Source organism: Lithobates pipiens, unplaced genomic scaffold (assembly GCF_037356315.1).
Source record: "Lithobates pipiens isolate NorthernLeopardFrog02 unplaced genomic scaffold, aLitPip1_a1.2 Scaffold_19, whole genome shotgun sequence".
NCBI lineage: Eukaryota > Metazoa > Chordata > Amphibia > Anura > Ranidae > Lithobates > Lithobates pipiens.
The window spans coordinates 432,799,633-432,815,944 of NW_027507764.1; the positions used below are offsets into that span (position 1 = coordinate 432,799,633).

General features: G+C 43.9%; 1 protein-coding gene across 2 annotated transcripts in view; it reads right to left on the reverse strand.

The window, feature by feature from the left end:
- TRAPPC8 (trafficking protein particle complex subunit 8) overlaps positions 1-16,312 on the reverse strand; it is a 128,988-nt gene that overhangs the window by 100,854 nt on the left and 11,822 nt on the right. The window lies entirely within an intron of this gene.

Below are 16,312 nucleotides of genomic sequence, written 5' to 3' on the forward strand. Positions count from 1 at the left end.
AAAAAAAAAAAAAAGAATACATCAAGGGTTAAAATCTTTAAAGCAGAGGTCAACTCACAAAATTAAAAGAGAAGCGTGGATTAAAAAAAATAAAAAACATTTATACTCACCTAGGTAGATGCAGCATTCTGTCCCCCTCCAGCTCTGCAGTGAGAACTGAGCAATCAAACACCACTGATCGCTCATTTCTCCCTCAGCTCTGAGGAGAGCAGTGACTATCTCTAGCTCTCTGCTCTTCCCCTCCAGCACTCACTGGAATGCTGGGTTGTGGAAGGGGTGAAAGTGGCAGGCTCAGGCTCTCAGCGGCAGAGGCTAAGCCGGATGTTGGTCCAGGCATCTGAGTGGATCCTGACCATAACCTGGAGTGATGTCAACCACCAGCAGGCTTTAGCCCACTGACAGCTGAGGGCTGGTGTCATGCATCACCAGCGCTACAGCAACGAGTTTTAAAACAAGGCCTGGATTCTTCGATTTGAATTTAGTATTGATATTACATCTACCAACAACAAAATGGAGTGCGCAAATGAAGCCAAGTTAGTGCCAGGGGAGTGGTGTAGCCTGCTGAAGTGGTTGTAAACCTAAGACATGAAAAGTGAACAAAGCATATCCTTCTATAGTGTGTACTTGCATCAATCCAGAGCAGTGTGTGTGTGTGTGTGTGTGTGTGTGTGTGTGTGTGTGTGTGTGTGTGTGTGTGTGTGTGTGTGTGTGTGTGTATGTGTGTCGGGGACAGGCAAGGCTCATGATTGGCAGCCTTAGCTGTGCAGGTTTCCCAATGAGAATGTGTAGAAAGTATGTCCATTCCCTCCACTCTGGTCTCAGATTACACTCAGCTCACCTCTCTGAACTGTGAAGTATGACATCAGATCCCCGCCCCATGTCTGGAAGCTCAGAAAAGCAGAGTAAATTTTGGATTTTTAAACAAACATAGGGAACTGATGGCTACAGATAAACAGGTACAACTTATGTAGGGGGATTTGTTTCATCTCTGTATCACCAGAGGCTAGTTACTTCACTGGCTCTTTTGAACAGGACAATTGTCAGGTTTTTTTTGTATTTTTTTTTACATCCTTGCCCATTCAGTTTATGCCCAGCGGACAGGGGCCAACCCATGATAGCTATACATAGACGGCCAGATATAAATCGTTTTTTTTTTCCTGGATATATTTGGAGGTAGGCAGATAAAAAACGCACACAAATCCGCTTACATAAGACTGCCCATAGAGCTGCATGGCTTCCCCTGAGAAACGGACAGGCAGACCTGATCAGAAAGCCCATTTAAAAGGGCCCTTAACCTGGTGAGAAAATGTCTATGTTGTGTATAGTGGAGAGTTTACTTCCATTTTAATGATCATTTAAAGTGAACCGTCAGCATGGCAAAAATATTAGACTGACATCACATGGTGCTTGCAGATATTTTAATTGCAGAGAAAGCAGTTCATGTACATCACAGGAAATCCAAAACTGGATGCATCCTGTATACAAATATTTTCAAATGTCAGATCTAAGGGAAAGCCCTGCCCCAAAATGTAAACAGCATGTGTAAAAGGTACACAGTAAAGCTGTAGTTCAATCAATGTATGGCAAGCTTAACCACTTCAGCCCCTGGAAAAATTTACCCCCTTCCTGACCAGAGCACTTTTTGCGATTTGGCACTGCGCCGCTTTAACTGACAATTGCGCGGTCGTACGACGTGGCTCCCAAATAAAAAAAAACATTATTTTTTACTTTTTGCTATAATAAATATCCTCCAAAAATATTTTAAAAAGAAAAATTTTTTGCTCTCAGTTTAGGCCTATACATATTCTTCTACATATTTTTTGGAAAAAAAAAATATATATCACAATAAGCGTTTATTGGTTTGCGCAAACGTTATAGCGTCTACAAAATATGGCATTTTTATTGAGAATTCTGTCTTTGTTTGTTTTGTTTACTAGTAATGGAGGCGATCAGCAATTTTTATCGTGACTGCGACATTATGGCGGACACATCGGAAACAATTTTGACACATTTTTGGGACCATTGGCATTAATACAGCGATCAATGCTTAAAAATGACATTGATTACTGTAAAAATGTCACTGGCAGTGAAGGGGTTAACCACTAGGTGGCACTGTAGGGGTTAAGTGTGTCCTAGGGACTGATTCTAACTGTGGGGGGAGGGGCTGATTACAGGGAGAGCTGATCAGTGACAGTGTCACTAGGCAGAACGAGGAGATGCTTGTTTACATCTCCCCGTTCTTCCTCACCGTGAGATGATCACGGGTATCTCCTCAGACACCGGGTCCGCGGGACCTATGGTCACGGAGCTCCCGGTGGGCACGCCTGCGAGAAAATTACTTGGAGCCCCCAAACATTATAAATTTTTTTAACACCCTAGAGAATAAAATGGCGGTCATTGCAATACTATTTGTCACACCGTATTTGCACAGCGGTCTTACAAGCAAACTTTATTTTTTTTTTAAATGCACTTTTTTGAAAAAAAAAATAAAAATAAGACTACAGTAATGCTAGGCCAATTTTTTTTATAGTGTGAAAGATAATGTTATGCTGAGTAAACTGATACCCAACATGTCACACCTCAAAAATCGCGCCCGCTCGTGGAATGGCGTCATACTTTTACCTTTAAAAATCTCCATAGGCGACGTTTAAAAAATTCGACAGGTTGCCTGTTTTGAGTCACAGAGGAGTTCTAGGGCGAGAATTACTGCTCTCGCTCTAACGGTCACAGCGATACCTCGCATGTGTGATTTGACCACCGTTTTCATATGCGGGCCCTACTCAAGTATGCGTTCACTTCTACGTGTGAGCTCGTCGGGACGGGGAAATTTAAAATTGTTATTTAATTTATTTTAAGGCTGGGTTCACACTGCTGCGGGGGGAGATCCGGATGTGATTCGCACCGCAAATCACATCCGATCTCCGTAGCGCTGCGAGTTCAGCCATACAGATAGTATGGCTGAACTCGCAGCGGTCCCGCAGCAAACTCGCACGGGACCCTTTTTTTCGTCCGCAACAGAATCGGATCGCATGGGCGTTCACACCATGCGATCCGATTCTTGTGCGAGTCGGCAGATCGCACTGCGATATGCGATCGGATCTGGGGGTGTCATTAACATATCATTGACACTCCCAGCCGTTCGCATAGGGCAGTGTGAACTGCCGGCGGGAGTCGTGCGATGCGGGAAAACGCCGCGGATTCGCGGCGTTCCCGCATCGCAGCGGTGTGAACCCGGCCTAACACTTAAAAAAAATAATAATAATTTGGGTCACTTTTATTCCTATTACAAGAAATGTAAACATCCCTTGTAGTAGAGAAAAGGCATGACAGGACCCCTTATATATGAGATCTTGGGTCAAAATGTCCTCAGATCTCATATTTGGGCTTAAATGCAATAAAAGAAAAAAAAAATAATAATAGTAAATTTGCCATTTGAAAAAAAACGACAAGAAAAAAAAGTTTCCCTTTAAAGACATGAGCGGAAGTGACATTTTGATGTCGCTTCCGCCCTGCTATGGCATGGAGACGGGTGGGGGCCATCTTAGCTCAGTCGTCTCCATACCCAGCCACAGATAGGACCCGATTGGCGCTGCTGCTGCCGACAGCTCCGGTAAGCGGCAGAGGGCGCGGGAGAGCAGCGGGCCCCCTCTCCCACCGCCGGTAACGGTGATCTCGTGGCGAATCCGCCACAAAGACCACCATTATCGTAAACAGGCCTGCCGACTCCAAAGATGGACACCTCGGTTTTGGCAGCAGCTGAGATATCCATCTTTAAACTGCCCACATATATGTACAGGAGCCGGTCGCCAAGTGGTTAAAGGGCAACGTAAAGGTACGTTAATCTGCCTGTACGGGCCCTTCTGCCGCAGTATATCTGCATGAGGCGGTTGGGAAGCGGTTACGAAAGGAGAAGCTCACTTTTCTGGCAGCCTTTGCGGCTACATGTTACACCCTGAATATGGGTGTAACATGTAGCCGCAAAGGCTGCCAGACCTTGTCGTCTTGCACACACAGAGCGCTGGGAATAAGTGATGCGGCTGGGTGGGCGGAGCCTCACACGTCTTTTCTTTTTAAACATTTTGACAGCTGGGGGCTGTCGATTTTTATTTTTTTTGGAATGCTGACATGTGGTTACTCATTCACAGCACTCTGAATGAAAAACTACAAGTCTTTGCAGCTGTCAGCTTGTAATTTTCATTGAACTGCCACGGCGCTGGGGACGTTCATTCATTTTTCCTGTCAGCATGTATTGGCTTCCTTGTTCAAGGTATGAGCAAGCAGATATGCCGACAGTTCTGCAGGAGATCTGCCGATCGCTGGTGCAATGCCTTACAAGCTCCTGCAACAAAAAATAAAAGCACATTTTTTTACCTGCAAAAAAAAGTGCATGTATCGTTTTTTGTGAAAAGGTGAACGTATCCTTTAAAACACACTATGGAGATGATTTACTAAAACTGGAGTGTGCAAAATCTGGTGCAACTCTGCATAGAAACCAATCAGCTTCCAGGTTTTGTCAAATCTTAGGCTAGGTTCACACCATAGCGATGCGGGAACGCCGCGAATCCGCTGCGTTTTCCCGCATCGCATGCCTCCCGTCGGCAGTTCATACTGCCCTATGCGGACTGCTGGGAGTGTCAATGAAATGTTAATGACACCCCCAGATCCGTCCGCATATTGCAGTGCGATCTGCACACTCGCACAGGAATCGGATCGCATGGTGTGAACACCCATGCGATCCGATTCTGCTGCGGACCAAAAAAAGGGTCCCGTGCGAGTTTGCGGCGGGTGCGATGTGAGTTCAGCCATACTATCTGTATGGCTGAACGCGCATCGCTAGAGAGATCGGATGTGATTTGCACTGCAGTGCGGTGCGAATCACATCCGGATCTCTCACCCGCAGTGGTGTGAACCGGACCTTAAGCTGAAGATTGGCTACCATGCATAGCTGCACCAGATCTTACACTCTGGATTGCTGCGATAACGCCAGATCTTCTGCTATGTCTAGATGTACAAATGTACACACAAATCAGTAACTCCCAGGATGCACAAAAGCTGCTTTATCTGCATACAAAGACACGTCCAAGCAGCCTGTTGTGTTATGGTCATCCTTTTACAGCACATCAGCATCCTACCATATTGACAGGTTCACCATTTCATTAGTTAGAAGGCAACTACACAAAAGAAATTTAAAAGTAGAAAACAAGTATGCAAAAGTAAATTCATAAAAACAAATATGCCACCGATCTTAAAACATAAAAAGGTATACTGGTAACCTTCAGCACTAATGTATACCAAAACCTATACATAACTCACCAAATCCAAACGGTAAGCAAAAAAAAAAACCACAAATATTAAAATTTCATGAAGCAAATTTAGTTGCGATTTACAACTAACTGGAAACAAACAAATATACATGCAAGAAATAAAAAGATAAAAAAATAATAATAATAAATTCCTGCCAGCTGTTAGAAATGGTGATTTTTGAATTCAGTCAGTATGTGCAAAATGTGTGTTCACGACATCTCTAGGATTTCTTATGGGACACTTCAAATAGTACACAGCTTTGTCATAACCATCATTGCATCACAGTCTTACTATATTACAAATCCTGTAACAGCAGATGTTTACTAAGAGCTTCTTAACCACTTCAATACCGGGCACGTTACCCTATTCCTACCCAGGCCAATTTTCAGCTTTTAGCTCTGTCACGCACTTTGAATGACAATTGCGTGGTCATGCAACACTAACAAAAATATAGCTTTCTTTTGGTGGTATTTGATCACCACCGGGTTTTTAATTTTTTGCTAAATAATCAAAAAAAAAAAAAACACCACGGAGAACACAAATTTTTCTTTGTTTCAGTTATAAAATTTGCCAAATAATCTTTTATATATTTAGGCCAAACTGTATTCTGCTAAGATTCCCTGGTGAAAATATCCCAAATCAGTGTATATTATTTAGTCGGTAGGAAAGTTACAGATTCCACAAAAAAAAAAAAAAAAAAAAAAAATTATAGATAGGTATTGAGATTATATATATAAAAAATTATATATTATATATATATATATATATATATATATATATATATATATATATATATATATATATCAGCGCTTGTTCAATAAATAATGATTAAATAATCGCTTAAGTGAAACGTGCAAAAATGGTGACAATCTAAAATAAAGTGGCATTCAAACGAAATCAATATTAACATGTAAATGTGCATTAAAAAATTAATTCATATGCGAGTCCATAAATGATAAATAAATGTCCATAGAAATATTTTAAAAAAATCCAACGGATAGGGCGACTTGATTGAATAAAAATAATATACTTGACCACATGGGACCAGTCACCTTTAATCACTACTAATAAGATGGGGGCTTACCAGGCAAGTCCACGCGTCCTGCGCTTATGCGATCGCAATTTAAAAACACATACAGGTTTTTTTTATCTGCTAGCAATTTTATTTTTCATTTTCAATGCAGTTTGTATTTTAAACGCTATCTGTACATTGGAGACTCGGTGGAGTCCTTTTTACAGCATCTGACTTTATGCAATAAAGAAAAAACATTTTTGGTGTTAAAAAACATTACACGATTTGGAGCACATTTTATTTTGCATGAGCCTTCACACTGGCAAATATTTGGAAGTTTGCGGTGACTGATCACCTGAGCTGCGGAGTCTGCAGAGAGGAGACATCCGCTTTTTCACATCTGATCATCTGGAGCTGGAATTTGTGACTTTATACGCGCTGACCAACCTCTCTTAAACAGGGGGTTGCTGATGATCTGGTAAGCCACCATCTTATTAGTGGTGATTAAAAGCGACGGGTTCCACGTGGTCAAGTATATTATTTTTATTCAATCAAGTCACACTATCTGTTGGATTTTTTTGATATTTCTATGTTTATTTATGATCTCACATATGAATTCATTTTTATAAATTTTATATTGCACATTTACATGTTAATATTGATTTCGTTTGAGTGCCACTTTATTTTGGTTTTGGATTGTCACCATTTTTGCACGTTTCACTTGTGCGATTATTTAATCATTATTTATTGAACAAGCGCTGCATTTTATTTTTTTTTCTTTGCATTTCTGTGCCCAGTATCTGGGTTATGGTGTTCAGCTGCTGTTAGTTGTTTAAGTTTAACTGAGTGCGGATAGTTACCTACTTACATAATTACACACACACATATACATTTATATATACATACATATATCTATATATATATCTATATATATCTATATATATATATATATCCTGATGTACAGTACTGACAGCTTATCTAATTTCTCGAGGCCTGAAAAGCCTGGACAATCAGCCAAATTACCCCTTTTTGGAAAGTAGACAGCTCAAGGTATTTAGTAAGAGGCATGGTGAGTAATTTGTTACAATTCTTTGGAAAATTAAGAAATGTCAAAACAAAATTCACAATTTGTTTACATACTGTCATCAGTGCAGTACAGCGTCATTATATAACTGGTGTGGTGGTGATCAGGGCCAGTGAGACTAGTGACAGATTGCGTGGCACATTCCAGTAGGATATCATATGATGTCCACCCGGAACGACAAAGGTCCCACCTAGCCATCCTGCATTACATCCCAACGCCTTTTGTGCATCCCCCCCTCCCTAAACACTTACCTTATACCTCCACCAATCCAGCGCCGTACCATCTGCAGTAGCTCTTCTCCCCTCTTCTTGCTTTCACAAACACGTCTAAATCAGTAGTAGCCATATTCTCCTGCTAATGTCAGTCAAATCTTGTGAACAGAGAGCAGGGGGTGTGGCTGAGCCATGCTGCGTTTGTCTATGGACGCACACAGTTTGCTGGCTGAGGGGGCACTCGTAAGAAAAATTAAAGCACAGTGCTGCTGGGGGACTCCAGAAGAGGAGGAAAGGGGCTCGAGCAATACCAGCAGGACTTCCGGTCTGACGTCACTTCCTGCATTGTGGGACGCATGCTGGATCCCAGGAAATATTGGACAGTGGTAGCGTGTACTATACAGTCAACTGGCTGGTTTATTGTGGTGCCAGTTTTACAGATATTATTAAATAGAGAAGTAGGTGATGATCTATGCCCTGGTTTGTGTCCTCTATGTTTCATGAGCCATAACAATATATTAAAAGGGTGACTGATGCCATCCAGTGAAGCTCTTGGGGTGGTTAGAGAATTTTGGAAGAGATCTGTAGTTTTGACCTTCCTTTGGAATAAGAGAGGTCAAATCACTTTGGTGAGCAGGAATTTGTTTTTATAGGAAACGGTGGCGAGTATGTTGTGAAGTACTGAATATTATACACACCATTTACCTTCAGAAGTGTGACACTTTGAATGGACACGATTGGAGTGATAATCATGGACACCTTGGGGTTGATTTACTAAAACTACAGGAGTACAAAAAATAAAATCACTTCCCAGATTACTGGCATCTTAAAAGGTGCCAGTTTTAAAAAAATAGAAAGTATTCAAAAAACGCAGATTGACGTTTTGAATACTTTCAAGTGCAGCGGACGGGTTTGGGGTCTTATAGATCCCTGATCCTGCCATAAAGAGTACCTGTCACCACCTATTACTGTCACAGGGGAGGTTTACATTCCTTGTGACAGCAATAACCGTGATTAAAAAAGAAAGTTGTAAAAAAATGTTTTTTAAAAGGTACAGAATATCGGCAGACAATATCAGCTATTGGTCTGAGAGGGCCCCGAAAAAACTATATCGGTCAGTCCCTACTGATTGGTTTCTATGGAGAGCTTCATCAAATCTTTCACTCTCCAGTTTCAGTAAATCAACCCATGTGTTTGCACTATAAAGCACTTTACTAAGCATAATAAGCACCATTATAATTTTGCAGTTGATTGGAATTCGATGCACTTATGTGGAGCACTGTTTGAATTGTTTTACGAAAGTCTGAGTGCTGGTCATATTCAAATGAATTTGGGGATAAGGTGTGTTGACATCACAGTAGACCTAGCAGGTAGATTGGGGGGCATCCATATTTTAGAATATATGATTTTAGGCTGTACTTTCTTATTTGGATTAAGAGTACATAAGATTCCATTGCACAACTGCACATTGATTTAGTTTGATTAAGAGTTTGGAGTTTTATTTGATTTTTGCAATAATTTTACAGCATATTAATAAAAAACCACACCTCCAGAACAAGTCTCTCTCTGACAAGTTGTGTCAGGTCAAAGTAATTTCCCTTTGCTCACTTTGCTGGGCACAACCTTTTCATCAGACAGCAACACAGACAGAGGTACCAACACTACTGTTTAATGAAAACCTACCCGCTGGTCTAATGGTCTTTCACATGGATGTCCAGCCCAGATCCACCTGTTGGACCTTCAAGCAGATCTGAACAGAACCTCTATTCAAGTTCATAGGCAAGCTGATGTAACCAAGTGTGTCTGTTTATATTCGATGACCAATGACCAAGTCTGTACTGGTCAGAAAAGAAAAGTCTGTTTTTTTTTTTCTGTATTTCTGGACTTAAATGAGAAGCATTTGAGGTAGTTGATGTAAATGGACAAACGTCTGTTTACATCTGCTTGTCTATGGACCTAACATGGGTCTGTTAAGTTGGGAAGAAGAAAACAAACACAGACGACACAAATGTAACATCCGTACTGTTCAGGTGATCGGACTGGACATGGACCACATGGAAGGGGCCTAATGATTACAAAGAATTACTTATCTGTTTGGTAATAGAAACCCTGAACAAGTTATCAGGAAATTGCTTCTTTATCTCCAGCTTTTCCTGCCCGTCAGCTCCTTCCTCCAAGAAACCCAATCTGTTGGCTCAGGTCATCAGCACCAGTCTAGTTTGCTCAATTGCTCCACCCAAGCTGCCATGAGCGTATCCAACTTTCAGTCAGTGGGGTTTTTTTCCCAGGCACCCCCCCCCCCCCCCCCTGCATGTATAGTGACAGCACTTGTCAAGAATAAGAGACTGGTGTCCATAGATGAGAACAGTGATGCAAAACTAAGGAGTGGTTCATTTTCTGCTGAGCAGTGTGGTCAAATAGTGCAGGGCAACCATGCTAGTTCAGCATCCACACCAGCTATCCAAACAGGACAAAGTACTACATGATCCGAAAAGAAAGGAATATGTCTAAGTGTGCCTCAGAGAGCAGTAATAGCTCACCAGAGTTTTACCTTTTAACAGACTTTAACCAGGTAAATGTTTGCAGGCTTGTGCACTGGGTGAAATTTATGACACTTTTACATTTCCCCACCCTCTAAATAGGGAGGGGGGGGGGGGGGGAAGAGCTTGAGGGGCCTAAATGTATGTAAACACGCCTAAACGTTTAGTGCTTGAGCATTCATTTCAATGGCCAGAATAAATATTCTGGCCAATGGAATGAACTCCCAAATGGTTGATGCGCCTAAATGCATTTGCAAAATAAGATAAACTTCGATAATCCGTTCCACAGCCACTGCTTGTCTATGCAGTAGCGCATGTGGCCAGAGGTGCGGGGGCGTCAGACACTTGGAGAGGCTCGGAGACGCTCAGGAACAGAGTATTTCCGAGTGTCTGAGCACCACCAGCGCCCCCACACTTCTGGCCACATGCGGTACGACACACCCAAGCGGCTTTAATCCTGCTCGTCTTGCGAGACAACGCTCGCAAAGCAAGTCAGGATTGTTTTTTTAATAGCTGATATTGCGAAACGCTCGTAAAACCACATTACTCACAATCCGAGGCACCAATGTATATACAATTGCGACATTCCTTTTCAATCTGCAGCTTGGTAATTTTCTGTAAATGCAATGCAATATGGGTACCTGGAGGTGTTCTGTACTCAAAGTTATTTCCCCGATTGTGTGATTGGCTGATTTTCCCAGAAGTCTACAGACTTTTGGTATCCCCTGCATCAAAAATGTCATTTTTGCTATGATATTTCCAGTACGAAATTACATCTAGAAGGATGCAGACCCAGCAGCTTTCCTCAGAGCCCTGCAGCCGATTCATAATTATGAAACCACTCCCATTAGACTCGCTTAGTACAGGGGCACAATCTGATTTCTTCAGAATAACAAAAGGTAGGCGGAATCTGCAACAAAGCTTGTTAAAATCCTCGCACTGCACATATATCACCCAGAGGGGAATGTTTTTTTTTTCTCAACAAAAAGTGGAGTTAGGCTTGAAGTTAGGTTTATTGCTGAAAATAATTGTGTTGTATATACAGCAGATCTATGATCAAAATGTAAAATCATATTAAAAATGCCACACTTCTATTAATCTGTGAACCTTCTTGAAGTTTGTAAACTCGCTTTGTGACATCCTTAGCACAGTTACATCCTTGAATTCATTAACACGTATTACTATGCCCTGTGGGTAGCACTGCTGACACACAAAAATTGCAATAAGCGTATATTGATTGGTTTGCGCAAAATTTATAGTGTCTACAAAATAGGGGATAGTTTAATGGCATTTTTATTTTTTTATTATTAGTAATGGCGGTGATCTGCGATTTTTATTGGTACTGTGACATTAAGGCAGACACATCGGACATTTTTGACACTATTTTGGGACCACTGTCATTTATACAGCGATCAGTGCTATAAAAATGCATTGATTACTGTGTAAATGACACTGGCAGTGAAGGGGTTAACCATTAGGGGGCAGTGAAGGGGTTTAGTGTGTCTTAGGGAGTGATTCTAACTGTGAGGGGGCTGGGACACAACAAACAGGACAGTGATCACTGCTCTCAATGACAGGGAGCAGCGATCTCTGTCTTGCCACTAGGCAGAATGGGGAAATGCTTAGTTTACAAAAGCAGCTTCCTGTTCTTCCTCTCAGTGACACGATCGTGGGCACCCGGCGAACAAGGAGTCCACAGGACCTGCAGTCACGGAGAACGAGGCAGGCCCAAGCGCACACACGCGACACCGCTTCTTAAAGGGGACCTACCTGTACGCCATTTTGCCTACCAGCACCATTCTGCCAATGTACATCAGTGTCCTCTGGTCGGCAAGTGGTTAAACAATGATCTGGTGTAGGTGTTGTTTACAATTATGTACAAATTACTGAAAATGCCAATTAACTGTGAGCTGTAATCAGATTTGACAGGGTTTCTCAGGAGCAAAAAAAATAAAAAAGTCTAGAAAGGCTCATTTATATACACATCTGACATCACTTGGGGCTGTACTAAGAAAAAATTGCCCCATTACCAAAGTATAATACAGTATTTGCATTAATTAGCACACCAAAAAAGAACACATTTTCATGCAGTGCTAACAACATTCCTACACCACAACAAAATGTAAGGGGTTATAACACAAAAGTAGGAGATTGTGTTTTTACATGCTTCCAAAACACATGAAAAAAGCAGGTCATAAAAAAAAAAATAATAATAATATGATCAAGGTTTTTCTTTTTGCATTTTTTATTTCTCTGTGCTAAAAAGGGCACAAAAGTGCTAAAACTCCAAGGGGCTGATCTACTAAAGGCAAACAGTCTGTGCACTGCCAGTTCAGTTGCACTAGATCTGGGAGGAAGCTCTGAAATGAGGGAAAAAGCTCTACTGATTTATACCATCCAATCATGTGCAAGCAAAAAGGCTGTTCTTTAATTTTCCTTGTGTGTTCCCCCTCAGATCTAGAGCAGCTGCACTTGTAGGGCACAGAGTATTTGCCTTTAGTAAATCGACCTCCATGTCTTAATTGGCCGTGCAGTTCAGAGAATGAAAGCAGTATTAAACCTAAAACCAAATAATTGAATATACAGAAGCGTATTTATTATTAGATATGCGGGCTGCATTAAAGTGATATAAAAGTCTCTATTAAGAAAACAAACATGTTATACTTACGTGCCCTGTGTAATGGTTTTGTACAGAGCAGCCCTGATCCTCCTCTTCTCAGGTCCCCTGCCATGCTCCTGGCTCCTCCCTCCTGCCAAGTACCCCCAGAGTAAGCAGCTTGCAATGGGGGCTCCTGATCTGTGGCGCTGCGTGTCCATTCACACACAAAGCCGCAGCTCAGTCCCACCTTCTCTCTCTCCTGATTGGCAGCAGCAGGAGCCAGCGGCTCAGCCAATGAGGAGGCAGAGCCCCCAGAGAACCGAGGCACTTGTGCACATCACGGGATCGAGATGGGGCTTAGATAAGTATTAAGGGGGCTTGGGGGGGGGGGGGGTGCTGCACCTTTTTTACCTTCATGTATTCTATTGAGCTTTTAAAACCACTTTAATCTTAGCTTTTTGGGGGGGGCTTTTTTCCCCCCCTCTCATTTCAGGACCCAGTAATACACCTCCAGTATTGGAGTGTCCACACTCTGGATCAGGGAGCAACAGAGACACCTTTGGACATCAGCATTGTCAGTTGGGATGGGGAGCGTTAAGATGTACTAGCAGCTAACTCTAGCTAATACTAATAAGCAGTTACTTTTATCCCAAAAGGCAAACTGTGGCTGTATTACATAAATAAAAGCTGATCATTGTCAGCATTCCTGTGGGTGGTAAATGGTTTGTCTCTCCTCTCAAACTGGTACATATGTGGCACAGGTTGTTCTGTTGAAAAACAGACTTACTAGCAGGATAACCAGGTAAAGATAAAAAAATAAATCTAGTTCAGCCATCACATCTAAGAATTGGTGAGCTGCAATATAATAAATGTTGGCTTTTGGGTTTAAAATTACTTTAACTAAGCGTCCAGCTTAGCAGAATGAAAGAGAAAAAGTCAAATGGTCTGCACCTAATTAAAGTGGCACTGCAAAGTGACGCCCATGCGAAAATGACATCACCACAGCCTGACCATTCAAGCGGCTGAAGATTTGAAACCCGCAAAGAAGAACGGGTTAACGTCGAAGTGCCGTTGACCAGAGAGCCATGACAGCCCAATACCAGACGACTCCACCTGTAAGCAACCTGCAGGGGGGCACTTTTTTAGTCTCTTAATGAGACTTTACTACCACTTTAACAATGGGAAAACTGTACTTTATACAGTTACAATAAGGATCAACCAATATCGTTTTTTCAGGGCCGATACAGATTTTTTGGCTGCCTTTCAGGCCGATATTCTATACATCTCCGCCACCTGCCACTTGCCACTATCACCTGCCATCCAGATGCAGTTTGTCACTACTTAAACTACTTCTAGCAGTCTCTCCCCCTGCAGGAGGTGAGAGGTGACCTATCGCTCTGCTTGCCTAAGGCTGCAGCCTTCATGGCCCTGCTGTAGGGGTGGCACAGCAGTGATGCGAGGCCGGCAGTGAGAGATGATGTCATCTCTCTGCTGCCCGCCGCACTGCTGACAGAGATTGTCAAAAACTGCAACGAGTGCTGCGCAGGGACAGGGGGAGGTCTGACCAAGGTCCTAGAAGATTTCGGGACTAGTCGCAGAGCACAGCACCCCTCGTGCATGCGCAGTGGGTGCCCAGCTGTGAAGCCTCAAGCTGTCCATAGTAGAGATCCTGATAGGGCTGCAACGATTAATCGTCATTGGTGTCCGTGGGGGGGGGGGGGGGGGGGGGGAATAGTGGAATAGTGCCCCGTCATTGGTGTCCGTGGGGGGGGGAATAGTGCCCCGTCATTGGTGTCCGTGGGGGGGGGGGGGGGGGGAATAGTGCCCCGTCATTGGTGTCCGTGGGGGGGGGGGGGGGGAATAGTGCCCCGTCATTGGTGTCCGTGGGGGGGGGGGGGAATAGTGCCCCGTCATTGGTGTCCGTGGGGGGGGGGGGGAATAGTGCCCCGTCATTGGTGTCCGTGGGAGGGGGGGAATAGTGCCCCGTCATTGGTGTCCGGGAGGGGGGGGGAATAGTGCCCCGTATTTGGTGTCCATGGGGGGGGGGGGGGGGAATAGTGCCCCGTCATTGGTGTCCATGGGGGGGGGGAATAGTGCCCCGTCATTGGTGTCCGTGGGGGGGGGGGGGGGAATAGTGCCCCGTCATTGGTGTCCGTGGGGGGGGGGAATAGTGCCCCGTCATTGGTGTCCGTGGGGGGGGGGGGGGGGGAATAGTGCCCCGTCATTGGTGTCCGTGGGGGGGGGGGGGGGGTTGGGGGAATAGTGCCCCGTCATTGGTGTCCGTGGGGGGGGGGGGGGGGGAATAGTGCCCCGTCATTGGTGTCCGTGGGGGGGGGGAATAGTGCCCCGTCATTGGTGTCCGTGGGGGGGGGGGGGGAATAGTGCCCCGTCATTGGTGTCCGTGGGGGGGGGGGGGGAATAGTGCCCCGTCATTGGTGTCCGTGGGGGGGGGGAATAGTGCCCCGTCATTGGTGTCCGTGGGGGGGGGGAATAGTGCCCCGTCATTGGTGTCCGTGGGGGGGGGGGGAATAGTGCCCCGTCATTGGTGTCCGTGGGGGGGGGGGGGGAATAGTGCCCCGTCATTGGTGTCCGTGGGGGGGGGGGGGAATAGTGCCCCGTCATTGGTGTCCGTGGGGGGGGAATAGTGCCCCGTCATTGGTGTCCGTGGGGGGGGGAATAGTGCCCGTCATTGGTGTCAGTGGGGGGGGGGAATAGTGCCCGTCATTGGTGTCAGTGGGGGGGGGGGGAATAGTGCCCCGTCATTGGTGTCAGTGGGGGGGAATAGTGCCCCGTCATTGGGGGGGAATAGTGCCCCGTCATTGGTGTCAGTGGGGGGGAATAGTGCCCCGTCATTGGTGTCAGTGGGGGGGAATAGTGCCCCGTCATTGGTGTCATTGGTGCCCCGTCAACGAAAAAATTGAACATTACGGTTTTTTGTGATTTTATCCGATTAATCGAAAAAATTATCGGCCGATTAATCGATTATGAAAATAATCGTTAGTTGCAGCCCTACATCCTGATGAACCTGGAGGGTTTATTTAAAAAAAACTTTACTGCTCTACATCCTGCAGACCTTTAATTCCAGCACAAGTGCTATTTTTCTTGTAACCTCAAAGTGCACCACTTTCAGGGATTCCACCATCATATAAAAAAGAGCAACTGAATAATGGGAACCCCATCCATATTATTACACAATGCAGAGTGTAAGAATAAGAATGTCTAGACAGGCACTTTGCTCAGTTACTAAATCTTATAAAGAACCTGCCTGCATTATAGTTCTATACAAAAGCACAGCACATTTTTGAACTTATGAAATGTAAAACGGAGTCCCAGCATCAAAAAGCAATGCAACTGAATACTAACATTCTACTAAAATATAATTTCTAAAAGAAGGTAAACAAGGTTGACGCCTTACAAAACTAAGGCCTCTCGAACACTGCCCACCCAAAGCATTCCATACAGCCATAGGGGGTGTTCACGTGCTGCAACTGCAACGTTTTGTGCTGCAGCACATTTAAAATGGTAGGTTGAGATGACAGGTGGCAACATCTCACCTATTTA